The sequence below is a fragment of the Podarcis gaigeae genome, assembly GCF_964106915.1.
Source record: "Podarcis gaigeae genome assembly, chromosome: 4".
Classification (NCBI taxonomy): Eukaryota; Metazoa; Chordata; class Lepidosauria; order Squamata; family Lacertidae; genus Podarcis; species Podarcis gaigeae.
In genome coordinates, this window is record NC_139677.1 from 99,877,696 (window position 1) to 99,905,198 (window position 27,503).

Genomic DNA, 27,503 nt, shown 5'->3' on the forward strand with positions numbered 1-27,503 from the left:
CATCTGACGGATGAACGGGGGTCAAAAGGCTGAAAGAGAGCAGTTACCGAAGGCCACCCGGCGGGCGGAAATCTCCGCTTAGCCGAAGTGAGGATTTAAAAGCTCCCAGTTCAATGTTCTCCCTCTCTGCGCGACACCACCTTGCAGTTATTTAAGGACAGGCTTAGAGCAGATGAGAAAAGGGATCCTGAGAAGAAGGCAAGGCATTGCCACGAATTTTTTTTCTGCAGCTCCACGCACACCCAGGCCCTTCCTAATTTTCCACCTCTGCTCATTAATCCGATTTCTTTTCTTTCCTCTGGACAGCTCAGGAACGCTTCATTCCCAACCCTTCATATCCACCGTGTCAATAGGATTCTTCCAATCCATTACAGGGCAAGTGGAGCACTTCGCTTCGCCTCGCTCGCTCCACGGCTCCCAGACGAGCTTGGAAACCCCCAGAAGAAATACACACAGGGTCAAGGGCATGGGAGCGACAGGCGCCCGCAATTGGAGCCTGGCTGCCCAATTTCTCTGCAAAGGGGTCCTGTTGCGGAAGAGGCAAGCTGATTCTTTAAAGCAAGCAAAAGACCACCTCTTTGCCAGTATGACAGCGGGGGGCGGGAGCTGAAAACATAGATAAAATTAACAGTTCAAAAGAAGAAACTGGTGTACACAATACAACAGCATGTCTCATCAGGCTTGCCCAAACAATAAAGTTTTTGGCAGGCATCGAAACCAGGGCAATAAAAGCACAGGCGTAATATCAAGTGGCAGGGGGTTCCAGAGGGACAGGGGCTGCCACATTAAAAGAGAGATTCCTTGCAACATTATTTGGCCTGGAGCCTGGAGTAGCTGCCATCCTCTGCTCCGGAGGGGGCTTTGGCATAAATCACATCCCTTCACCGTCCGCAGAACCAGCACACAGGTCCCACCTTTGCCAACATCTCCCTCCCTCCTGCCCCGAGAGAGAAGTGCTCAGATCTGAAGGCACTTTCAGCTGTAACACCTCCATGGTGCCATCAGCTTGTCCTAGCAATCAGGCTTATTAAGACATTAAGGAAGGCTCTTAATTGCTCTCGTTGACCCAGCCCACTCCTCCTGGCTAGGCTGATGAGGTGCCATTAATCTTGCTCAGGTGGTCCAAGATATCCTTACAGATATCACCCCCAACATCTGTCTCCTGAGAAATCTCTATGTGGGACAAGAAGCTACAGTTAGAAATGGAACAACTGATTGGTTGAAATTGGGAAAGGAGTACGACAAGGCTGTATATTGTCTCCCTGCTTATTTATATGCAGAATTCATCATGCAAAAGGCTGGGCTGGATGAATCCCTAGCCAGAAATAAGATCGCCGGAAGAAATATCAACAACCTCAGATATGCAGATGACACAACCTTGATGGCAGAAAGTGAGGAGGAATTAAAGAACCTTTTATTGAATGTGAAAGAGGAGAGCGCAAAATATGGTTTGAAGCTCAACATCAAAAAAAGAAAGATCATGGCCACTGGTCCCACCACCTCTTGGCAAATAGAAGGGGAAGAAATGGAGGCAGTGAGACATTTTACTTTCTTGGGCTCCATGATTACTGCAGATGGTGACAGCAGCCATAAAATTAAAAGACGCCTGCTTATTGGGAAAAAAGCAATGAAAAACATACACAGCATCTTAAAAAGCAGAGACATCACCTTGCCAACAAAGGTCCGTATAGTAAAAGCTATGGTTTTCCCAGTAGTGATGTATGGAAGTGAGAGCTGGACCATAAAGAAGGCTGATCGCCAAAGAATGGATGCTTTTGAATTATGGTGCTGGAGGAGACTCTTGAGAGTCCCATGGACTGCAAGAAGATCAAACCTCTCCATTCTGAAGGAAATCAGTCCTGAGTGCTCACTGGAAGGACAGATCCTGAAGCTGAGGCTCCAAGACTTTGGCCACCTCATGAGAAGAGAAGACTCCCTGGAAAAGACCCTGATGTTGGGAAAGATGGAGGGCACAAGGAGAAGGGGATGACAGAGGACGGGATGGTGGGACACTGTTTTTGAAGCTACCAGCATGAGTTTGACCAAACTGCGGGAGGCAGTGGAAGACAGAAGTGCCTGGCGTGCTCTGGTCCAGGGGGTCATGAAGAGTCGGACATGACTAAATGACTAAACAACAAAACACCCCCAAAGAAATCTGAGGAAGACTGCTTTAAGTTCTATTTAGGTGTCAAGCAGAAATTTAAAAAGAAACGCAAACCAAATGTTTTGACTTTTACAAAACGTTGTGGCTGCGGTGGAGAAGCAGAGCAGTGTTCGAAATTCACCAGGCGTGTTTTCCAACCGACTTATCAGCCACTGGCTCCCGGGTCCAAAGCCCGGTGCAAAACGCGCCTGGCACCTGGCTAATTTCGAACAGTGCTGGTAGCACACAGCCATGCCGGTTCAGGGTGAAGGTGGGAGTTGTAGTTCAAAACAAGAACAGCGCCAGTGTAGGGCAGTGTCAGACTCAGACCTGGGAGTAAGGTAAAGGTAAAGGGACCCCTGACCATTAGGTCCAGTCGTGGCCGACTCTGGGGTTGCGGCGCCCATCTCGCTTTACTGGCTGAGGGAGCCGGTGTACAGCTTCCGGGTCATGTGGTCAGCATGTCTAAGCTGCTTCTGGTGAACCAGAGCAGCGCACGGAAACACCATTTACCTTCCCGCCAGAGTGGTACCTATTTATCTACTTGCACTTTGATGTGCTTTCGAACTGCTAGGTTGACAGGAGCAGGGACCGAGCAATGGGAGCTCACCCCGTCAACAGGGATTCGAACCGCCAACCTTCTGATCGGAAAGTCCTAGGCTCTGTGGTTTAACCCACAGGGAGACCAGGGGTCAAATCCTCACTCAGCGGTAGAAAGCTCTTTGAGCGTGTCCTTGGGCCAGACCCTGCCTCTAAGCCTAACATACCTCGCAGGGTTGTCATGAGGGGGTGAAATGGGGAGAGGGAGAACCATGTGCTTGAGGTCCTTGAGGGAAAGTTGGGATATCGACGTGATCGATAATAGAACATCTGGAGGGCACCAAGTTGGGGAAGGCAGACAGGGTAGCTAACAGGAAAATAAATTGCACTAACAAATGTCAAGGGAGATCTCTTTTGAGCTTGGGATATTCCCGCTGGCATGGAAACATCATCTCCCCGCAAGGATGATCGCACATTTGCCTCAAGACTTCTGTGCAAATTCCCACGAGGGATTTGCACAGGTCACTGCGGAAATGCTATAGGCAGATGTGGCCTTTTGGGTAGAGGGTGAGACCATTGCGGCCACCTCTCCTGTCCGGATTCAACCAGGGAGTGCCGGGGGAGAAGAGAGACAAATAGTTCCGTCCTAAATTAAGTGAAGCAGAGATTTATGGCACGAGCGGAACGAAGTCAGCCGAGCGAGCCAAGAGACGCTCGTCCAAGACGTCGGGGAAACATTAACTTCAAAAATACACATTCTGCTACAACCCTGGACACGCTGAGCATCAGTTTTAATGGCAAGCCAGTTCCAAAACGCTTTGGCAGAAGGGAGCAGGAAGATGAGGGAGGCGTATGAACAACCATATTTTTCGCTCTATAGGGCGCACCGGACCATAGGGCACACCTAGTTTTTTTTGGGGGGGGGGGAAATAAAGGGGAAAAAGCCTGAGCTTCCCCTGACCCCAGCCCCCAGAACAGGTCCGGGAGTGGTGGCAAGCGCTGCCGATAGCTGCCTGAAGCCTGGGGTGCGCAGCGCTGCGCTCCCCGGGCTTCGGGCTGCAGGCTACTATCTGCAAGCCTTCGGAACCCAGCGGGAACTCCCACCACGCTCCAAAGGCTTGCGAATAGCTTCCTGAAGCCTGGAGAGTGAGAGAGGTCGGTGCGCACCGATCCCTCTCGCTCTCCAGGCTTTCGCCAAAGCTTGCATTCGCTCCATAGGACGCACACACATTTCCCCTTCATTTTTGGAGGGGGGAAAGTGAGTCTTATAGAGCGAAAAATACGGTAATCACAGAACGGACTTCCCAGTATAATACAGGGGTGGGAAACCTTTCACAGCCCAGGGGCTGCCTTCCTTCCTAGGCAAGCTTTCAGGGGCCACATGCAGGTGGGCAGGGCTAGAAGCAAAAGTGGGAGGAGCAACAAATTTTCTTATGCATCCATCTCTATTCTCCATCCAGGCAAACAAGGAATATCATCCTCAGAGTGCAAGGACAAGAGAAAACACTCAAGAAATTCTGTGGAGAGAAGAGGCAGGGCTGAGGACGGAGCGTGGCCTTCAGAGAGGTTTGAGGGCCACAAGGCCTCAGCCTCCCTATCCCTGACACATGGTCCTTTACCAAAAGCATGAGTGGATCTCACACTCGTCAGATCCGCTTGGCAATTTTTGCTAGAACCCCAACATTTCTATTTTTCCATTTGTTGATTATTATTTCGTAATAATCATTTATTTCGTAATAATAATAATCATTTGTTGATTAGTATTATTCTGGTGCTGGAGGAGACTCTTGAGAGTCCCATGGACTGCAAGAAGATCAAACCGATCCATTCTGAATGAAATCAGCCCTGAGTGCTCACTGGAAGCAGTGGCGTAGCGTGGGGGGTGCAGGGGGGCCGGCCGCACCGGGCACAACATCTGGGGGTTAGGGGGTGCAAATCCATGGGTTAGGGGGCGCAAATTACTTGCCTTGCCCCGGGTGCTGACAACCCACGCTACGCCACTGACTGGAAGGACAGATCCTGAAGCTGAGGCTCCAAGACTTTGGCCACCTCCTGTGAAGAGAAGACTCCCTGGAAAAGACCCTGATGCTGGGAAAGATGGAGGGCACAAGGAGAAGGGGATGACAGAGGACGAGATGGTGGGACAGTGTTCTCGAAGCTACCAGCATGAGTCTGACCAAACTGCGGGAGGCAGTGGAAGACAGGAGTGCCTGGCGTGCTCTGATCCAGGGGGTCACGAAGAGTTGGACACGACTAAACGACTAAACAACAACAATGTCGTGATTGCGTTTCAGTTTATGTAACCCACCTGGGCAGGTGACTGTGGGATGAAGCACAAAAGGGAGGCTAGAAATAGAAAAATAAATCAACAAACAGCTCCCAAGCACCAGCAGGTGAAAAAGATGTTAGGGGCTTCCAGACTGTTGTTATTTTCAAGGCAGGGGAAGGCGGGCAAGGAACCAATCACAGAATGGGACAGTCAGGTTGAGCAGTTATATTCGATTGGGAGGCCTCGCACACAAACCCGCTTCCCTCCACAAAAAGATTGTACTTTTTTCTTTTTTGCTACTACGGAAGTGATGGGGAAATGCAGCAAAAAAAGGTGGAACAACACTTGTTTGACGCAACTTCGTCTAACCTCCCTGCGAACGTATCAGGATAAACACACAATGCACAGAACACCTGGAAGCAGCCATACAGTTAGAACAGGGGTCTGCAACCTTTAAGACAAAAAGAGCCACTTGGACCCGTTTCGGAAGAAAAAAAAACTGGGAGCCGCAAAACTCGTCATTATAAAAATAACTTTTTTGTCACTTTTTTATTATTTCTTTGTTTGACCCCTCAGATTTACTCCTCCTCATAGAAATAAACGTTAAATTAACAAGTTACCTTTTGTGTGTGTGTGTGTTCTTCACTCCCCTTCAAAACAGTGACCAGCGTACATGCCCCCTTTCAATGCAGTGACCAACGTACATGCCCCTTACAATGTAGCGGGCGGGCGGGAAGGTGACGTCGGGACGGTGCGTGACTAACGCACACACCGCCCCCATGCGACGTCACAGCCAGTACAGCGCCTGCCACAGTGGGGAGTGTCGGGGCGCACAATGCGGCTCCTCCCCTCGCTAGTATCCGCCCCGGAGCCGCGGCAAAGGTGTAAAAGAGCCACATGCGGCTCCGGAGCCGCGGGTTGCTGACCCCTGAGTTAGAAGGAAAGAACAGGGTGTGGCCAAAGCACCTCCTGAACCCTAGGAATTTGCTTCCAGAGCAGAGATGAGCTCACAGGCCTTTCACACACATGCAAAATCCACTCCTAGTCACATCGCTTCGTTTCAGCCACCAAATTGGGTGGGAGAACTTAGTTCTGTTGCTGTCAACCAACAGAGTCCAGTCTCCGTTCATCCCTGCTTCACGGTAGCATAAGCAGAGGCCACAGCCGCTCCATAATATTTAGAGCCCTCTTGTACCACAGCCAGGGCTTCCCCCAAAGCATTCTGGGAAGTGTAGTTTCTCAGGAGTGGTAAGCCTTGGTGGAAGACCCCTATTCCCTTCACAGAGCTACAACTCCCAGAGTTCCCTGGGAGAAGGGACTGACAGTCAAGCTCCTCTGCAAATTATATAGCTCTGTGAGGGGAATAGGGGGTCTCTTTACACCTCTCCGTAGCCTCAGCAAACTACATTTCCCAGGATTCTTTGGGGGATGCCATGACTGCTTAAAGCAGTAGCGTAGTGCTTTAAAGGTACAGAGCAGATGTGGTCAGAGACAACAAGTCCTAGCCCCAAAGCACTTACATTGTAGATTTGGGCAATGAGGAGCCAGAGATCTTTGACCCACGTTCATTCACGGTTCATTCTTTAAATGGTGCAGCCTGCTACCCCCACCCCGTGCCAAAGAGGATGGGTTGCCACTTTTTTTCTCTCAGCAGAAGTTCAACTAGGAAAGGTTTTCCCCATCAGGGTATTGGGATCTGAGGGGGTAAGGAAGAGGGTGAGCTGCACCTGATGAACATCTACCTCCCGTGCAACTAACACAGCACAAGAGACTTAGAGGAATGAAAAGTGGTCAATCGCTTTACTCAAGGGAGGTGACACCGTCTTCAGTACAGCCCCTCTCAGAGAGGATAATTCACATATAAACACAAACAATGCATATAGCCCACCACAACCCAAAGACCAGCGGCAAGGAATAACAAGATACAGGAATCTAAGTTGGGTGATCTCTCTCCTGTTTTGTTTAACAAAAAATGCACCTGAGAATGCATTCCTATGTATGCCCTACTTACTTCGGAGTAAGCCCCACCGAAGGCAGCTGTACCTGCCTACCAGCAAACTTGCACAGATGGAACGGAGTTGAAATGGGATCGGCAGCCACTCCTAGGGTTGCCAACTTTTAACCTTGCCTCCGTGGCTACGCCGGCACAATTCCGCCTCCAGCGCTTAGCAGGCTACCCCGGCCGAGCTCCTCTCAAAGCCACAGGAGCAGAGCCACCCGGGCAAGTTGGCAACCCGAAGAACCTCTCACTTGCGCGTATCCAAGCCGCGCGTTAAGGAGCGCTTCTTATGCGCTCTAGGGAAAGCCAATAACACCGGGGTTGAAAACAAATACTGCGAGGCTCGATTCCACAGACCCCATAAAGCGCCCCCTCCCCAACCTAGCCCACCTCCCCGAGCGCGCAAAGAGCCTGAGCGCGAGGAGTCCCCGGCGCGCCGGATTTTTGGGGAAGGGGCGCGCAAACCGCGCCTGGGCGTCCCGGAGAGGCGCCGCGCTTACCTTGGCTCGCCTCGGTCGAGAAACGCTCCGGCTCCGGCGGGCACTCGTGGGGCTGCCTCGGCGCCTTCCTGCTCCCTGGGCGCGCTTGTGTAACCTCGGCGGCGGCAGCGGCGGCGGCGGCACCTCGGTGCCTTTGGAGAGGCGAGGCGCGCCGGGCGCAAGCGACCCTTGGCCGGACTCTGCCGTGTTCCTCTCTCGCGCAGCGGCGGCCCTGCGGGACCCAGAGCCGGGGAAGGGCGGGGAGCGGCCGGGCCCGTCTCTTGCTTCTCTCTCTTTCCCCCCCCCCCCCAGGCTCTGCGCTCCGGGCAGGCGGCGGCGGCGGAGTTGCCGCAGCGCCAAGGAGCGGAACAAAAGCGAGCTCTCCAAGGCGCCCCAGCCGTGCGCCCTCCTCCTCCTCCTCCTTCTCACTCTTTCCCCCTTCTCCCGCTTCTCCTAATCCCGGCCGGCTTGGCGGCGCTTCGGCTACCCCGCTCGAGTAGCCCCGGGCTGGGTCATCGCGGCTCCGAGCCAGCGGGCTTCCAGGACGGCCGAGAGAACCGCGTCTGCTCCAACCCGGGCGCCCGAAGACGAGCGAGGCGAAGGAGGAAGCAGAGGCGGAGCTCTCCGCGCCCGGACCCGCCCAGCCACGCAGCCAGCCAGGAAAGCGGAGACTATAACGCAGTTCAGCCCCGGGACCTTTCTTTCTCCCCGGCGGGAAGGTGATTTTGGCCCGTTTTCAGCCAGGAAAGGGTCACGGCAGGCAGAGAGTCCAGGGAGACCCAGCCTTCAGCCCCGGCACCTTTTGGTTTGGGAACCGTTCGCTTTCAGGTCTCAGCCAGGTAGGGAAGCGTTTGGTTTCCAGCAGCATTCAGCCCCGGGATCTTATATTATTAAACGGGGGGGGCGCAATTTGAATAAAATATTGGAGGGCAGGTAAGCCTAAGCCCCGCCCCACATAATCGATCACAAGACAGGGCGCACGCACACTATTTGAATGACAATGCCTATTAACTGGGGGGGGGAGCTGTCCCCTCCAAATATTTTATTGGGGCAGCCAAGGGACCTCAACCCGTGGGAGTTGGCTTCTATTAAAATTGTTATGTACTGTTATGTTCTCACCCTGGGCCAGCAGGGGTATACCGTAGACAGTTTTCACTCAGGTCAACATATGCAAATAAGGGATTGAAAGTGATGTTCAGTGATTGGATAGTTACAGAAAGTTGTTACTGTTGCTTTGTAAAAAGGTAAAGGGACCCCTGACCATTAGGTCCAGTCGTGGCCGATCCTGGGGTTGCGGCGCTCATCTCGCTTTATTGGCCAAGGGCTTTATTGGTCACGTGGCCAGCATGACTAAGCCACTTCTGGCGAACCAGAGTAGCGCATGGAAACACCATTTACCTTCCCGCCAGAGCGGTACCTATTTTTCTACTTGCACTTTGACATGCTTTCGAACTGCTAGGTGGGCAGGAGCAGGGACCGAGCAACGGGAGCTCACCCCGTCGCAGGGATTCAAACCACCAACCGTCTGATTGGCAAGCCCTAGGCTCAGTGGTTTAACCCACAGCTCTATATAAGCAGGCTGGCTGAACCCTTCAGTTCAGTTCAGTTCTGTTCTGTCCTGTGAATAAACAAGAGCTGTTTGTAGAATTGCTGTGTCGTCTGATATGTTCACCCACAACTTAACAAAACCTGCATGCATCCAGAAGGGAAAGGGTTACTACAGTAAGCAAGCTTTTGCTGCTTCCCAGGGATCAGCCCCAGCACCTATTTTTCAAACATCTCCCAGCATTCATCCCTGTAGCACGGAAAGATGATGAGTTCAGCTGGGGAACTCAGGAAGCTTTGTGTAGCTGCTTAGCTCAGTATTGCCAGCACTGGCCAGCCTAGATTTTTAGGCTTTCTGTATTGTATCTGTGCTGGTTTATTCTGGTTAAGACGCCTTGAGTCCTGGTCTGCAGAAAAGGTGAGATATTAATATTAATATTAATAATAATAATAATAATAATAATAATGTAATTTATTTATACCCCGTCCATCTGGCTGGGTTTCCCCAACCACTGTGGGTGGCTTTCAACAGAATATTAAAATACAATAGTCTATTAAACATTAAAAGCGTCCCTAAATAGGGCTGCCTTCAGATGTCTTCTAAAAGTCTGGTAGTTGTTTTTCTCTTTGACATCTGGTGGGAGGGCGTTCCACAGGGTGGGTGCCACCAGTGGCGTAGCGTGGGTTGTCAGCACCCGGGGCAAGGCAAGTAATTTGCACCCCCTAACCCGTGGATTTGCGCCCCCTAACCCTACCCCCCAGATGTTGCGCCCGGTGCGGCCGGCCCCCCCTGCACCCCCTCGCTACGCCACTGAGTGCCACCACCGAGAAGTTCCCTGTAACTTGGCTTCTCTCAGTGAGGGAACTGCCAGAAGGCCCTCAGAGCTGGACCTCAGTGTTCGGGCAGAAAAACAACAACAACAACAACAACACAGGCTTAAGGCAGTTCAGTACACAAACTGATAACCTTAATTCTGTCTTCCTCCTTCATATTTTCTTTGCATTGTTTTCTTTACAGGTTTCGAGGCGAAGAGATAACTCAAAAGGTTCGGAATCTGCAGCGTATCAGGAACAGGGAGCGGATCCTATCCTTTACAGCAGTGTTAGGCTGAAGAGCAGCGACTGGCTCAAGGTCACCCAAGGTCAGCCTAGGTCCTAGGCTGACACTCTAACCACTACACCACACCACCGACCTAGGATGAGCCTAATTGCCTTAGGAATCCAGGGATATACCAAGTCAGATCATCACTGGCCCACCTTGCCCCATATAACCTGCACTGATTGGCAGAGGCTCTCCAGGGTTTTCAAATATTGACATTCCCTACCAGTAGATGCCAGGAGCTGAACCTGAAATCCGTGGCATGTGAGACAGATGCTCTACCATTGGACTGCAACCCTTCCCCCTACAGGCCTTTTCTTTCCAGCGAGACGGAATAAGCTCTGTCAGATGTCGCATCAAGTCTGCCCGCTGGGCTGGGTTGCCAAAACAGACTTTTGAAGAAGGAAATAATATTTCTGAAGCACCTGGTAGCAGCCAAGGAAATCCAACATATGGTGCTGACCTTGAAAGCCCTAAACGGCCTCAAAGGCCCGGTAGAACTGAAGGAGCGTCTCCACCCCCATCATTCAGCCCAGACACTGAGGTCCAGCTCCGAGGGTCTTCTGGTGGTTCCCTCCCTGCGAGAAGTGAGGTTACAGGGAACCAGACAGAGGGCCGTCTCGGTGGTGGCGCCCGCCCTATGGAACGCCCTCCCATGAGACGTCAAGGAAATACAGTGGTACCTCGGGTTACAGACGCTTCAGGTTACAGACTCTGCTAACCCAGAAATAGTACCTCAGGTTAAGAACTTTGCTTCACGATGAGAACAGAAATCGTGCTCTGGCATCGTGGCGGCAGCAGGAGGCCCCATTAGCTAAAGTGGTACCTCAGGTTAAGAACAGTTTCAGGTTAAGAACGGACCTCCAGAACGAATTAAGTTCTTAACCCGAGGTACCACTGTAAACAACTATCTGACTTTTAGAAGACATCTGAAGGCAAGCCTGTTTCGGGAAGTTTTTAATGTTTGATGTTTTTTTATGCTTTTAATTCTGTTGGGAGCCACCCAGAGTGGCTGGGGAAACCCAGCCAGATGGGCGTGGTTTAAATAAATTATTATTATTATTATTATTATTATTATTATTATTATTATTATGACTGCTACAAACTCACATGTGCACTGCACGTATGATTTAAAGCACATACATACCACTTTTAACAGGCAAGGCTTCCCCCAAAGAATCTTGGGAACTGTAGTTCACCCCTCACGGAGCTACCCTTAACAAACTACAGTTCCCAGGACCCCTTGGGCGAAGCTTTAAATGGATGGTGCAACCATCTTGCCACGATACACCAGCAGCTGGGAGGGCTAAAAGGGTCTTGGGCCGGGCCTGAGCAGCCTGTTTAAATGCACAGCACCACACCGCAGCCCATGAGCAAACAGTGCTCAGCTGGTGCCCTGGCATTTTCAGCCGGTTCCTCTCGCCCTGCGGCTTGGGCACCCTGTGGCTGCTCAGACCGCCTGCTCAACTTTGAAGCTGCACCGACTGCAGGCAAAGCAATTACCGCAAACACAATGGGAGAATTTCCGTTGCTCTCTCCAGTGACAGCAGGCGGATAATAGGATCAGCGCTTCGGCTGCCTTGCCTCGCTCAGCAGCCGTCGCAGCCTCCGGAGCGCACCATGTGCAGTGCCAGATCACCTTGCGCGAGGTGTCAGGGGAGCCCAGGAGGCGCTCTGTGAAACGCACACACTCTGCCCTGCAAAATCTCCAGGCTAACGTCTGTGTTGTTGATATCTATGTGTGTTTTATTTTATTATTCATCGCATTGTAGTGTTGGAAGGGACACCAGGGGTCATTTAGTACAAGTCCCTGCAAGGCAGGAATCTATTGCGCAACATGGACCTCGAACCCACAGCCTAGAGGTTAAGAGTTTCATGCAGAAGGCCTTCTCGGTAGTAGCACCTCCCTGTGGAATTTCCCTCCATTCAGATGCCAAGGAGATAAAGAACTACAGTGGCACCTCGGATTAAGAACTTAATTCGTTCTGGAGGTCCGTTCTTTGCCTGAAACTGTTCTTAACCTGAGGTACCACTTTAGCTAATGGGGCCTCCCTCTGCTGCCGCCGCACAATTTCTATTCTCATCCTGAAGCAAAGTTCTTAACCCAAGGTACTATTTCTGGGTTAGCAGAGTCTGTAACCTGAAGCGCCTGTAACCCGAGGTACCACTGTACAGTCATACCTCAGGTTGAAGTAGCTTCGGGATGAATATTTTCGAGTTGCGCTCCGCGGCGACCCAGAAGTAACGGAGCGTGCTACTTCCGGGTTTCGCCGCTCGCGCATGCGCAGACGCTCAAAATGACGTCACGCACATGCGCGAAAGCAGCAAAACGCGATGCACAGTTGCGTCTTATGTTTACTCCAGGATGCAAACAGGGCTCCAGAATGGATCCCGTTCGTATCCAGAAATACCACTGTACACGACTTTTAGAAGTCATCCGAAGGCAGCTGTGTATTGGGAAGTTTTTAATGTTTGATTATTTTACTATGTTTTATTTATGCTGTAAGCCGCCCAGAGTGGCTGGGGAACCCCAGCCAGATGGGCAGGGTATTATTATTATTATTATTATTATTATTATTATTATTATTACACTCTACTGGCTGAGGTATCCCAGCTATATTTATTACTGACGTTGTGGGTCTGGTGGCCGCGTCAGTCTGGATGGTGCCCTGAATCCCTTTCAATTACTAGGGGCTTTTTTTGAAAAGCTTTTTTAAAATTAATATTTCATTTTGCAATGGTATATAAAACAGAAAGAAGCGTTATAACACCAGACGGAAATTAAAAAGATGAAAAACTAAACTGTTGAATAGGCACATAGAATGAGTACAATTGCACGTGGGCTAAAATAACAAAGTCCAAGTAAAGACTATCAGTGTTATCTACAGAACAGTAATTTTAATTTTATTATTTGTACCCCGCCCATCTCTGAGTTGCCCCCGATTATCAGATTATCAAGTCCAGTCCCAGATTTGCGAGGTTTGTGACGAGAAATGATGGTTCCGCTGCACGTGTCCTAAAAGAATTCCAAATCTTACGAAAAGTCTCTGGGGACTCTGATCCTTGTCGAAATCTCAAATTATGGTTGATTTTATCCATTATATTCCAGAGTGAGGGGTACGAAGCGCACGGTGTAAGATTTGGGGCTGTTTTCCCTATCTCTTCCAGTTCTTCAGGCCCAATGAGGGTTCGAATCTGAGACAGAAGGCTGCCGAACTAGTCAGACAAATTTATTTATATGACAGTGGCCTTGTCACTTAAGTATACTCATCAACATCCCAAAAGAATGAGCAAGGTTAGATACAGTGAATTAGCAGCACTGTCCAGACTTTTGGATGGACTTTCCCTCCTACCTACTATTAGGTAGGCAATATATCGTCCAAAACTGGTTTGAAGTCCATCTCGTGATTATTGGTTTCATAATTTTTGACCTGGCAATATATCGCGAATCAAGATGAGTGTTTGTGTGCTGTGCAAAAATCACAAAAAAACCTGTGAAGCCAGCCAATGCCTCTCCATAACTCCATCTTTATTTCAGGCATTGTGATATAGGTAAAAAAGGTAAAGGATCGCTGAATGGTTAAGTCCTGTCAAAGGTGACTATGGGGTTGGGGCTCTCATCTCGCTTTCAGGCCAAGGGAGCCGTCGTTTGTCCACTGACAGCTTTCCGGGTCATGTGGCAAGCGGGACTAAACCACTTCTGGCACAATGGGACACCGTGACAGAAACCAGAGTGCACGGAAACTCCGTTTACCTTCCTGCCGCAGCGGTACCTATTTATCTACTTGCACTGGTCTGCTTTCGAACTGCTAGGTTGGCAGGAGCTGAGACAGAGCGACAGGAACTCACTCCGTCGCGGGGATTCAAACCACCAACCTTCTGATCGGCAAGTCCTAGGCTCTGTGGTTTAACCCACAGCACCACCCTCTCCTTTTCATTGTGATATACATCAGTATATTGTCATGTTTAGCTGGTGATATATCACAAAGTTGAAAACCAGATATCACCTGCCGTATAGGAGAACAATAGCTAGAGCTTTTTGTGAGAGCTGAGCTGGAAGCAGGCGGGAAGCGGGAGACACAGAGACCTGCGTGCTCTGTGCTGGATCCAAAGTTGGGACTAATGGAGAATTAAGATCTGTTGAGGTGTTAATGCTCTGAGCTCCTGCATCTCATGCTCAGCTTGTAAAAGGAAAGGTAAAGGGACCCCTGACCATTAGGTCCAGTCGTGGCCGACTCTGGGGTTGCGGCGCTCATCTCGCTCTATAGGCCGAGGGAGCCGACGTTTGTCCACAGACAGCTTCCGGGTCATGTGGCCAGCAGGACTAAGCCGCTTCTGGCAAACCAGAGCAGCGCACGGAAACACTGTTTACCTTCCTGCCAGAGTGGTACCTATTTATCTACTTGCACTTTGACATGCTTTTGAACTGCTAGGTTGTATACATGTGTAATAAAAGCATTTATCCTAAAGACACGATTGACCCTGCTTGGCGAGTGCTTGGAACCCCTCTCACTGCTCAAAGACACAAGTGGCGTGAACTTTATATTCTTATAAGCAGCATCTAGGTTTCAGCTTTTCAGCTTTCAATGAAGACAATCTGATTTTGCAGAACTTTTCATGGATAATTTATCGCACTCCCGCTGTTTTCTTTATTGCTGCTTATTATTATTATTATTGCTGCTGCTCTTGCTGCTCCCTGTGGTTTATCTGAATCTTTAAAAAAAAAACAAATTACAAGCTGCATTTAATAAATAAATCAAAATAGCGATCCAGCTTGCTGAACAGTAGGATAGAGATTTTAAAATGTGCAGACGACAGCAACCCAAATTGCACCAGTCAAGAAATTTTATCCACCGGACTTCCATCGGGCCTGAGTTTGTACGGCGGACCAACCTGAAGCATCGTGGCATCGCCGGGCGAGCACAGCTCCAGAACTTTTGGCCGAGGAGAGCATGGCACCGAGATAAGCAGGAATGTGATCCGGCGGCGGAATAAGAGGCCTTTTGTTCAGCAAACAAGGTCCGAGTCAGTAGCGTGTTGTTGGGAGAGTCACTCCATCCGAACGGCCTGCGAATAAGATATGGGAATAGAGAATGCATAGGCTCCGTGACTCCCTTAGGAACAAAAAAACATATTAACCCAAGAGATCACTTATCAAGAATGCGACTGTAAAGAGAGGCCTATGAAAGGGATTGATTGATGTCCGGGAGCATGGCGTCCAGGTTTTAATGAATAACAAGCTCTTAGCCATTATTGATTAATACTGGGAAAGTATCTACTGTGTCTGTTGGTTGTGGCACTCTCTGGCTGCTTCCAGGGTCGGGAAAACATCCTGCAATCTGGTATTCCATCACATCGAATACGCCGAGGTTTTAGTCCTCATGGCTAAGGAGAGAAGCTAAGCCTATTGCTTCTTTAAAGCAGAGGAGCTGTTCTCCTTTTCCATGATTTTTTTTTGTCTTGTCTTTTTTGCGCAAGTTAAATATTTACAGGAGTTACAGCGCAGCTGTAAACAGAGAGATGTTTCAAAGCCATTAGAGAACCAGAGTGGAATCAGCAATGACTGAGAACTGAACCCAAATGCAGTTAATGGGACAAGCTACATAGATATCTCCCATTTTATCAAGCACATCCCAGTGGGACTATTGGCTTATGAGTTCCAGCCTTGCTCATCAAAAAAACACTCCTTCCTTCTTACACCTTCCAAATGGGATGTGTCTGACTGCCAACGGTTTTTCCTGGGTCTTTTATCCAGCTGTGTGATGCTGAAATTAAGCTATTGGCAGTTTTCTCAGCAGGCAGAAGTAAAATCTTCACTCACAAGTCATAGGAACGTGCAAGCGCCTGCGAGCGCTCCAGCTGGAGAACAGCCTTTACCAAAGGTGTCATGGGCTTTGAAGACACTCGAACTCAGGACGCAAGGGAGAAACGTGCTAAGAGGGAAACACCGTGATCAACTCCCGCCCGGAAACCTGTGTCCCCACTGTGGAAGGACGTGTGGATCCAGAATTGGCCTCCAGAGTCCCTTACGGACTCATTGTTAAAACCGTGTTTATGAAGACAATCTTACTTGGCTACGAAGAAGGAAGGAAGGAAGGAAGGAAGGAAGGAAGGGAGGGAGGGAGGGAGGGAGGGAGGGAGGAAGGAAGGGCAAAGGTCTGCTTGCTTAACCTCTACGCTGCTGTCAAAGGCACAGGAGCAGAGTCAATAAAGAAAGTTGACAACTCTAAGCTGGAGGTACGATTGGCCTTCATTTCTGTACATCTTTCTGGGGAGAAGCCCATAAAAGCAACTCAATAATAAGCTGCAGAAACAGTTTTGCAGACTGAAAACCAGCAGAGGTGATGGGAGTTTCCAGGGTATTGCGCTAAATATCACATGTACCACATTCTGCCTGTCTGGAGAGAAGTCACATGCTCTCCAAACATTCCTCAGATGAAAATAAGGACATTTCTCATTCCCCACCAAGTGGCCCTTCTTAACACACACACACATTTTTGTCCCATCCCCCCTGCCACCATTTCAGCACCATTTCAGCAACAAGACACAGGGCCCATAGCCTTCAAAAATGTACAGTGGTACTTCGGGTTGAGAACGCCATTCATTCTGGAGATCCATTCTTAACCTGAAACTGTTCTTAACCTGAAGCACCACTTTAGCTAATGGAGCCTCTCGCTGCTGCCGCGCCGCCGGAGCACGATTTCTGTTCTCATCCTGAAGCAAAGTTCTAAACCCGAGGTAATATTGCTGGGTTAGCGGAGTCTGTAACCTGAAGCGTCTGTAACTCGAGGTACCACTGTACTGAGAAAACCCCTTTATCCTGGTTTTATTATATTTCATCCTTTGGTAGATTTACAAAAAGGAAAAACACACACACACACCAATAAATAAATTTTAGAAAAGGGCAAAAATAGACACAGATGCACAAAGCTGATGTTGGTGGAGGGGGGTCTGTGGTCTAAACCACTGAGCCTCTTGGGCTTGCTGATCGGAAGGTCGCTGGTTTGAATCCCCGCGACGGGGTGAGCTCCCGTTGCTCAGTCCCTGCTTCTGCCAACCTAGCAGTTCGAAAGCACGTCAAGTGCAAGTAGATAAATAGGTACCGCTCCAGCAGGAAGGTAAACGGTGTTTCCATGCGCTGCTCTGGTTCGCCAGAAGCTGCTTAGTCATGCTGGCCACATGACCCGGAAGCTGTACGCCGGCTCTCTCGGCCAATAAAGCGAGATGAGTGCCGCAACCCCAGAGTCGGTCACAACTGGACCTAATGGTCAGGGGTCCCTTTACCTTTACCTAGGATGAAATCAGGAGCCAGGATGGTTTTTGTAATTCCGGGACTGTCCTTGGAAAAAGGTAAAGGACCCCTGGATGGTTAACTCCAGTCAAAGGCGACTATCGGGTTGTGGCTCTCAACCTCACCTGAGAGACTGGTAGTGTTTTAGAAATTCCTTCTCCACACACAGAGAGAGTTGCAAAAATTCAGGATGACCAGCCCTGGCTAAGCAATTTCCAATTACGGATTTCCTCGGTCACATAAACAACAAGGCTTCCAGTAAACATTTCTCACTTGGAAAAATATATAATTTCGCTTTGGAAGTAAAGAGGGGCTTAAGCTGTTTCCTAGGGAGTAAACATCCACTTTTACTCGGCCCTGCCAATTAAATCCTTCAAGCCCTCTGCAATTTCAAAGGAAATTCAGAGCAATTAAATATAAACAGCACAGGCTCTGTCTTCTAACTGATCTCAACCCTGAACGGGAGAAGAAGGCTGGTTGGCAAGGCAGGGCGAAACTGCACCATCTCCTTTCTAAATGTTTAATGGCATTTGCTTTGCCATTGAGTCGGGTTTCATCCCAACCACCTCAATCGGCAATTCCGGATCTTTGCAAACAAAGCAAGGTTGTTCTCTTGGTTGGGACATAAACAGGGAAACCTGAGCATGCATGCAAGGAGCGAACGAGAGCAGGCTTGCGGGGACACTGTCCTGTCCTTGTGCCTTCAGCAAGACCTTCATCTTCAGAAATCAATAGAAGATAGGGTCGCCAGGCATCCGGAATACTGCAGCCGCAAGCAAAATGTCCAGGGAAATCCGTACTGTTATGTACTGAGTTGAATAGGATCCAAAAGGCAGCACTCTGATTGGTCCTAGAACAATAGGATTCAAAATGCAGCAGCCTGATTGGTCCTAGAACAATAGGGTCCAGAATGCAGCAGCCTGATTGGTCCTAGAGCAATAGGGTCCAGAATGCAGCAGTCTGATTGGTCCTAGAACAATAGGATTCAGAATGCAGCAGCCTGATTGGTCCTAGAACAATAGGGTCCAGAATGCAGCAGCCTGATTGGTCCTAGAGCAATAGGGTCCAGAATGCAGCAGTCTGATTGGTCCTAGAGCAATAGGGTCCAGAATGCAGCAGTCTGATTGGTCCTAGAACAATAGGATTCAGAATGCAGCAGCCTGATTGGTCCTAGAACAATAGGGTCCAGAATGCAGCAGCCTGATTGGTCCTAGAGCAATAGGGTCCAGAATGCAGCAGTCTGATTGGTCCTAGAACAATAGGATTCAGAATGCAGCAGCCTGATTGGTCCTAGAACAATAGGGTCCAGAATGCAGCAGTCTGATTGGTCCTAGAACAATAGGATTCAGAATGCAGCAGCCTGATTGGTCCTAGAACAATAGGGTCCAGAATGCAGCAGTCTGATTGGTCCTAGAACAATAGGATTCAGAATGCAGCAGCCTGATTGGTCCACAGGAGCCACTCCAAGTGGAAGTGAATCCGCAACCTGATTGGCCTACTGGAGAATCCTGGAATTAGCCAATCACGTGGGGCCCATTGTGTAAATAATGTATATAAAGCAGACATTCTGGGGGAACTTCCATTCCTCCTCACCACTGTGAGCTGAATAAAGAGCATGAAATCCACTCTCAACTCCGAGTATATTTCATATACATATGGCAACCCATGTCTCCCATGTCGTTTATGCCGATTTCCCTCAGAAATAGCTCAACAACTTTGGCCAAAACTAAAAAAAAACTCAACAAATTTCTATCCAGTAATATGCCTGGTAATAGGTATTGTCACCTCTAGGCATCTGCCTGGCAAACCAATGTTTACCAAAAGCACAAGCACCATGGCTACAAAGAACAACAACCACAACCTTTCGTACACCGCTTTGAGGCTTTTTGCAAACAAGCAGTGTATAAATTTTTATGAAATAAATAATGATAAATGAATAAAAGACAGCAGCTCTTTCTTCCACTACATGTGCACAGACAATATCTTGGGCCAGGATTAGGACCCATCCAAACATCCATGGTTGTGATTTGCACTCTTTTTCAAAAAATAGATTTCATTGGAAATTAGAAATAGGTATGCAGAAATTATTATGAAATATCTTTTTTATCAAAAGTAAGACGTTAATCTAGATAAAAGCACAACCTAGAAAAAGAGAGAGAGCGAGAAAGGAGGAGAGAAAGATTGACAGGAAAGAGAAGAAAGAAAGTGAAGAAATAGAAAAAATAAAAGAAGGAAAATAAAGACCTAATTCATTGTCTATCAGCTATTTATAAACGTTATTCGACTCATCCACTCCAATATTACACCTATCAAAACCACTTTCTATAAACCAACCTCATCTTCAAGCCCAAATGTCCTTAATTCATTTTCTTTTTCATGCAAAAAGTCGATAAGAGGTTTCCAATCTTTAACAATGATTTTTCTCTGCTTAAACATGTCCATTTCTCTATCTCGGCTAAGTCCAATCATTTTAACAGTCATTCCTCCATTGTTGGTAAAGATGAGTCTTTTACATCTTTGTGCATATAAAAGTATTTTTTATTATGCGGTTATGATTTGAACTCTTGAGGGCATTGGGGCAGTTATAAACAATCCCACTTCAAATACTGTTTGCGCCTGCAAAAGTTTAGGGACAGATACACAGCTTCATTCTCAATCCATGCATTCCTGGCGGCTTTCTGCTGAAATCCTGCCACTTTCCCTATGACAAATATTCTGCGCTTGTTCCCTTGCTGCTGTTATTGTTGTGCTATAGTGCAAGAGTTCCCCTCCACTGGGGAAGCAAAGCAGAACAACTAACAAAGCAGAATGGCGTGCAGATGCTCCAGTATACAGTGGTACCTCTGGTTACGTACTTACTTCGTTCCGGAGGTCCATTCTTAACCTGAAGCTGTTCTTAACCTGAGGTACCACTTTAGCTAATGGGGTCTCCTGCTGCCGCCACACCGCTGGAGCATGATTTCTGTTCTCATCCTGAAGCAAAGTTCTTAACCCAAGGTACTATTTCTGGGTTAGCGGAGTCTATAACCTGAAGCGTATGCAACCTGAAGCGTATGTAACCTGAGGTACCACTGTACAACCAGCACTAATGCACTATGACCAGGACATTCGTAGGGAAACCAAAATGCTTGTTTACAAAGCTATGGTACCACCAACCTTGTTGAATGCTTGTGAAACATGAACCACTTATAAACACCATTTCCTCAAAAGATTCCATCAACGGTGTCTCCTAAAAAAAATTACACATCACTTGGGAAAACAAGCAAACTAATGCCAGCGTACTTGAAGAAGCAAAGGTCACCCATGTCGAAGCGATGATTCTTCAACATCAACTTCATTGGACTGGTCATGTTGTGTGAATGCCTGATGACCGTCTTCCAAAGCAACTACTCTATTCCGAACTTAGAAATAGAAAGCGTAACGCTGGTGGTCAACAAAAGAGGTTCAAAGACTCTCTCTAGGCAAATCTTTAAAAATGTAGTATAAACACCAACAATTGGGAAACACTGGCCTGCGAGTGCTCCAGTTGGAGAACAGCCTTTGCCAAAGGTGTCATGGGCTTTGAAGACGCTCGAACTCAGGACACAAGGGAGAAACGTGCTAAGAGGAAGGCACGCTTGGCAAATCCACACCATGACCAACTCCCGCCCGGAAACCAATGTCCCCACTGTGGAAGGACGTGTGGATCCAGAATTGGCCTCCACAGTCACTTACAGACTCACTGTTAAAACCGTGTTTATGGAAGACAATCTTACTCGGCTACGAGTGATCACGAAAGAAGAAGAAGACTTTGACTACATCAGTGGCATGTTGCAGAAGACACCCACAAAAAACCCATCTGGAGGGACCCTACATTCCATCTCATTTGGAAAACAGAATGCAATATCCTGATGTAAGAAATAGATTCCTCCTGGGATCACTGGCTGCCATTATGTATCTAGCAGGCTTCCTGTCCTTTTAAGAAATGTATGACAGGCTGAAGTTCAACCAACGAAGCTTTCTCCGGCGCTGAGATTTGGTGCTGGGGGAGTCACGTCTGTCGAAATTCTGCTGTCTTACCACCACTGAAAGGGACGCAGGTGGCACTGTGGGTTAAACCACTGAGCCTCTAGGACTTGCTGATCAGAAGGTCGGCGGTTCGAATCCCTGCAACGGGGTGAGCTCCCGTTGCTCGGTCCCAGCTCCGGCCAACCTAGCAGTTCAAAAGCACACCAGTGCAAGTAGATAAATAGGTACTGCTCCAGCGGGAAGGTAAATGGTGTTTCCATGCACTACTCTGGTTCGCCAGAAGTGGCTTTGTCATGCTGGCCACATGACCCGGAAGTTGTACGCCGGCTCCCTCAGCTAATAAAGCGAGATGAGCGCCGCAACCCCAGAGTCGGACACGACTGGACCTAATGGTCAGGGGTCCCTTTACCTTTCCCACCATTGAAAGCCACATAACAAATGCAAACGGGAGGAAAAGTTTCACTTACTGAAAATCTACTTGCACTAAAGACCCGGGAGAACCGTCAGTGAGGAGGAGTTGACCGTTCTTAGTATTTTTCAGTCGAAGAGTGTTTCACATGCAATATCCTCACAACGGCCCTGTAAGCTTGGTCCTCACTTGCTATTTTCTCCAAATTGCATGTTGAGCTGGGAGCAGCTTATGTAAAGTAATTCATTCAGTGGATTCTAGTGCCTCTTGGCAGAGACAAGATCTGAAGGAAGGACTTTCTGATTCATCTGCCAGTCTCTTGGCTGCTGTGTTCCACTCTTGCCCGTGCATCCAATCTAAGCACTCCTTCCTTGCTTTCTCTAATTACGGTACTTCCTCGCCGTTGCCATGCTTTTTCTTAGTGCAGTTAGCCAGCAGTTACTGCCTTTTGCACAAACAGCAGAAAGCATGTTGCAACTCCTTGGTTTCTGCTAGACATTAGCTCATGTTCAAAAATGTCCCTTTTGCAATCCGTACCTTGTGACCAAATACCAGGGAACACCCTGACATTGGTGACATAAATCTGGCCTCAATGGGTGCCATGAACTTTCCTGGACCAGCTGATTTTTAAGGGCTGCAAGCCGTTCCTGCAAAGAATCTGCTAGCTCATTAATTGCAGGGGGTTTTTTTATAAAAAAGGCACATTAATCCATCAGTTGGGTATTTTGCCCTCTCCAAGAAAATAAAATAGGATAATAATTACAGGAGCAAAACTAAATGGTGCAGGGATAAGAGAAGTGTTGCAAGTCCACCCTTCCAGCATGTCAAATATTAAAATAGGTCTGACTTGCAGTGTGCTTTCGGTGTCTCAGGAAAGCCCACAACTCAGTTGTAGTACACTTGCTTGGAATCCAGAAGTCTCCACGTTCGAATCCTGGCCTCTCCAGGGATGCAGGAAGCTGCCTAAACCAAGTCAGACCACTGGTCCATCTAACTCAGTTCTGCCTACATCAGAGATGTGGTACTCAAAGCTCTCCAGATGTTGGACTACAACTCCCATCATCCCTTAGCATGGACCTTGCTGACTGGGGATGATGGGAGTTGTAGTCCAACAACATCAGCATGAGGAAGGCTGTATTACACCAAGACGGCCTGAAATATACTCAGAGACAAGAGTGGATTTCATGCTCTTTATTCAGCTCATAGTGGTGAGGAGGAATGAAAGTCCCCTCAAAGTATCTGCTTTATATACATTATTTACACAATGGGCTGCACATGATTGGCTAATTCCGGAATTCTCCTGTAGGCCAATCAGGTTGTGGATTCACTTCCATCTGGAGCTGGATTGGGTGGCTCCTGCAGACCAATCATCCTGCTGCATTGTTCTAGGACCAATCAGACTGCTGCATTCTGGATCATATTGTTCTAGGACCAATCAGACTGCTGCATTCTGAATCCAATTGTTCTGGGACCAATCAGACTGCTGCATTCTGAATCCTATTGTTCTGGGACCAATCAGACTGCTGCATTCTGGATCATATTGTTCTAGGACCAATCAGACTGCTGCATTCTGAATCCAATTGTTCTGGGACCAATCAGACTGCTGCATTCTGAATCCTATTGTTCTGGGACCAATCAGACTGCTGCATTTTGGAGCCTATTCAACTCAGGACATAACACGGCCCATCTTCCTGAAAACTTTAATTGGCCTGTAAAGTGGTAGATTACAAAAGCTGCGGTGGAAGGAAACCTAAACGGCATGTTTTGTCTTCCTGCTTCACAGACCCGTTCTGTTTTTTACAAGATGCCTCTGATGGTCCGGCGGGTGGACAAAAGATGTTATTTGCAAGCAGGCTTGGAGACTTATCATGTGATATGTGTTCTGAGTGCTCTGTTGCATGAATGAGATTTCCCTGTGCTTTTTTCTAGCTGGGAACGTTTAATAATAGGGTGGCAGGGAATTCTCCCATTGTTACCTCCGTATGCCGGGAACGAGTAGACCCTTTGAAGTTGTCCTGATTGCACAGGTATTAAAAAGGAGTATGAGAAAGAAAAGAAAAGAAAAGAAAAGAAAAGAAAAGACAATAGTACTAGTAATATGAATAAAACAGCACTTGTGAAGAACAAAGCATCACACACAATCTTTGAAAAAGACATTTGCATTTGTATGTCGTCTTAATTTTTGTACGTTTTAGTATTAATAATAATAATGGATATATTTTAATAACAACAACAACAACAACAATAATAATAATAATTTTTGTTTTTTGTATTATTATTATTATTATTATTATTATTATTATTATTATTATTATTATTTCTGCCTGTTTATTAATGGAATTGAACCCGGAAACTCATCCATGCAAAGCTTGATTGAGCTGCAGTCTCTTCACTTCCGGGCTTCAAGCTCTTTGATCTTGAACGGACCTGAAGAGTGTTAAGCCACAAGTTCTCTCACACATTTGCCAATTGCATTTTCATAATTTGCTCTGCCACTTTAATTATGAAACATCAGAAATTAATCCGAGAGGTCACAAGTCTCCGGGAGCCAAAGTGAGGAATTTGCTGGTGTCGCATGTGACTCACCCATCACCCCCGAGTCCCCACGGCTAAAGGAAGCCGTCCTCAACAGAGCACACTCCAGATATTTTTGGACTACAATTCCCATCAGCCCCAGTAAGCAGAGCTGGGAGTTGTGAAGAAAGGTTGCAAAGCAGTATTGGGGATTTCTTAGTCTAGACTACAGAAAAAGCAAGGAAGAGGTGACATGATAAACGGAATGGGCATGTTGTTGTTGTTTAGTTGTTTAGTCATGTCCGACTCTTTGTGACCCCCTGGACCAGAGCACGCCAGGCCCTCCTGAGAGCCAGTGTGGTGTAGAGCGGTGGACTCGTAATCTGGGGAACCGGGTTCACGTCTCTGCTCCTCCACCTGCAGCTGCTGGGTGACCTTGGGCCAGTCACACTTCTCTGAAGTCTCTCAGCCCCACTCACCTCACAGAGTGTTTGTTGTGGGGGAGGAAGGGAAAGGAGATTGTTAGCCACTTTGAGACTCCTTAGGGCAGTGATAAAGCAGGATATCAAATCCAAACTCTTCTTCCTGTCTTCCACAGCCTCCCGCAGTTTGGTCAAACTCATGCTGGTAGCTTCGAGAACACTGTCCAACCATCTCGTCCTCTGTCCTCCCTTTGTCAATGTTGTGACACGCATCATTTGGGAAGACAGGCGAACTAATCCCAGTGTACTGGAAGAAGCAAAGATCACCAGGTTTGAAGCAATGATTCCTCAACATCAACTTCGTTGGACTGGTCATGTTGTTCGGCTGCCTGATGATCGTCTTCCAAAGCAACTACTCTATTCCAAACTTAAAAATGGAAAGCGTAATGCTGGTGGTCAACAAAAGAGGTTCAAAGACTCTCTCGAGGCAAATCTTAAAAAATGTAGCATAAACACTGACAATTGGGAAACACTGGTCTGCGAGCGCTCCAGTTGGAGAACAGCCTTTACCAAAGGTGTCACAGGCTTTGAAGACACTCGAACTCAGGACGCAAGGGAGAAACGTGCCAAGAGGAAGGCACGCTTGGCAAATCCACACCGTGGTCAACTCCCGTCTGGAAACCAATGTCCCCACTGTGAAAGGACGTGTGGATCCAGAATTGGCCTTCACAGTCACTTACGGACTCACTGTTAAGACTGTGTTCATGAAAGATAATCTTACTCGGCTACGAGCGATCGCCAAGGAAGAAGAAAACTGAACTATCTTCACCCTCCACAAAATCGTGGTTGCCTTGGCCATCTGTCCTGCATGCTTTAGTTGAGATTCATCTGTATTGCAGGGGGTTGGACTAGATGACCCTGGGACCCGCCTTCCAACTCTACAATTCTAGAATTCTGTTGTAGTAGTAGTAGTAGTAATAATAATAATAATTTATTATTTATACCCCACCCATCTGGCTGGTCTTCCCCAGCCACTCTGGGCAGCTTCCAGCAAAATATTAAAATATGTGAAAGATTTCAATTCCCTGTCCCTTTTCCTGATCTGGACCCCTTTACCAAGCATTTTAAAAAGCAAGCTTGCCTCGGCTTCGATGGCACGAACCTGTCAAATTCATCGGCGATGGCCCTTGCCGGTTCTCTCCTGGCTGTCAGTAGGCGGGCAGCGGACCTGTCAAGCGATGGCCTTTGTGTCACTGGACTGCTTGCTCAGAACTGACACCCGTTTCCCGGGCGCCGAAAGCCAGCCATGTGGAATGAAGCGTCAGTCCTGCTCAGGGCAGCTTTCCTGGGCTCAGCGCCGGATTTGGGAAAGTGCGGGCAGTTTCCGCCCAGGGCGGCGAGGCAAGGGAGCACAAAATTGAGAAGATCAATTTGGGGGTGCTGAATTTGGGGCTTGCCAGAGGACACAAGATTACCAAAGTCCTCCCCGGGTGTGTTGGCTGGTGGGAGTTGGGAGTCTGAAGGCTGACTGGTGGTTGGAGGAGAGAGCGGTGGGGAGGGCAGAGGAAGAGAGAGCGTGCCCCATAGCGGCTCCTGTCAGGTGCTGGAGAATCAGCTTAGTTTGTTGGCTCCCTCAACCTGAAACGTTGCAAAAGGTGTGTGCTTCACTCCTGGCAAGATGAACATGAGCTCAATAATAATAATAATAATAATAAATAAATAAATAAATAAATAAATAAATAAATAAATAAAATTATACCCCACCTTCCCTGGCCAGAGCCGGGCTCAGGGCGGCAAACACCAATATAATCACAGTAAAAACATAATGGGGGGCGCAATTTAAAATACAGGTTAAAATGCAATTTAAAATGCAGCCTCATTTTAATAGTAGCCCATAGATCAAAACCGTAAGGGGAGGGAAACATAAGGGTCAGACTGAGTCCAAACCAAAGGCCAGGCAGAACAGCTCTCTCTTGGAGGCCCTGTGAAAAGATGTCAAGTCCCGCAGGGCCCTGGTCTCTTGTGACAGAGCGTTCCACCAAGTCGGGGCCAGTACTGAAAAGGCCCTGGCCCTAGCTGAGACCAATCTAACCACCTTGTGACTTGGGACCTCCAAAGTGTTGTCATTTGTGGACTTTAAGGTCCTCCGCGGGGCATACAAGGAGAGGCGGTCCCGTACTTACGTTGGTACTATGTCAACAGGAGACAAACAAAAAACAAACCTTATTATTATTATTATTATTATTATTATTATTATTATTATTATTGTTATGGGTTGCCATATTTCAAAAAGCACAAACCAGGATGCCTCAAATTAGTTGAGTTTTTCCCCCTACAAAAACACCCCAAGGTTTGTTTTTTCAAATGACTTGCCTAAGATCCAGGACAAAGCTTCGCCTTCCCCCGCATGACAATTCTGCCTTTAAAATCCTGGTAATGTCAGGGGAAATCCGGACATATGGCAGCACGACCTCATGAGAAACAGCTGGGGGAGTTGGGAAGTATGTTTAGCCTTGAGAAGAGAATACGGAGAGGTGATTTTAAAGCCACCAACTTGGATGTCTTCAAAAAAGAATTTGTAGTTGTTTAGTCATTTAGTCGTGTCCGACTCTTCGTGACCCCATGGACCAGAGCACGCCAGGCACTCCTGTCTTCCACTGCCTCCCGCAGTTTGGTCAAACTCCTGCTGGTAGCTTCGAGAACACTGTCCAACCATCTCGTCCTCTGCCCCCCCCCTTCTCCTTGTGCCCTCCATCTTTCCCAACATCAGGGTCTTTTCCATGGA

General features: G+C 48.1%; 2 long non-coding RNA genes across 2 annotated transcripts in view; both read left to right on the top strand.

The window, feature by feature from the left end:
* Nucleotides 1-27,503, top strand: part of LOC310843867 — a 305,033-nt gene that overhangs the window by 233,631 nt on the left and 43,899 nt on the right. The gene's annotated exons all lie outside the window — the stretch shown is intronic.
* Nucleotides 7,457-27,503, top strand: part of LOC310843896 — a 43,670-nt gene continuing 23,623 nt past the window's right edge. Inside the window, exons 1-2 of the long non-coding RNA XR_014563755.1 lie at nt 7,457-8,269; nt 9,994-10,778. This is a non-coding gene — a long non-coding RNA (uncharacterized lncRNA). The remainder of the gene's footprint in view (nt 8,270-9,993; nt 10,779-27,503) is intronic.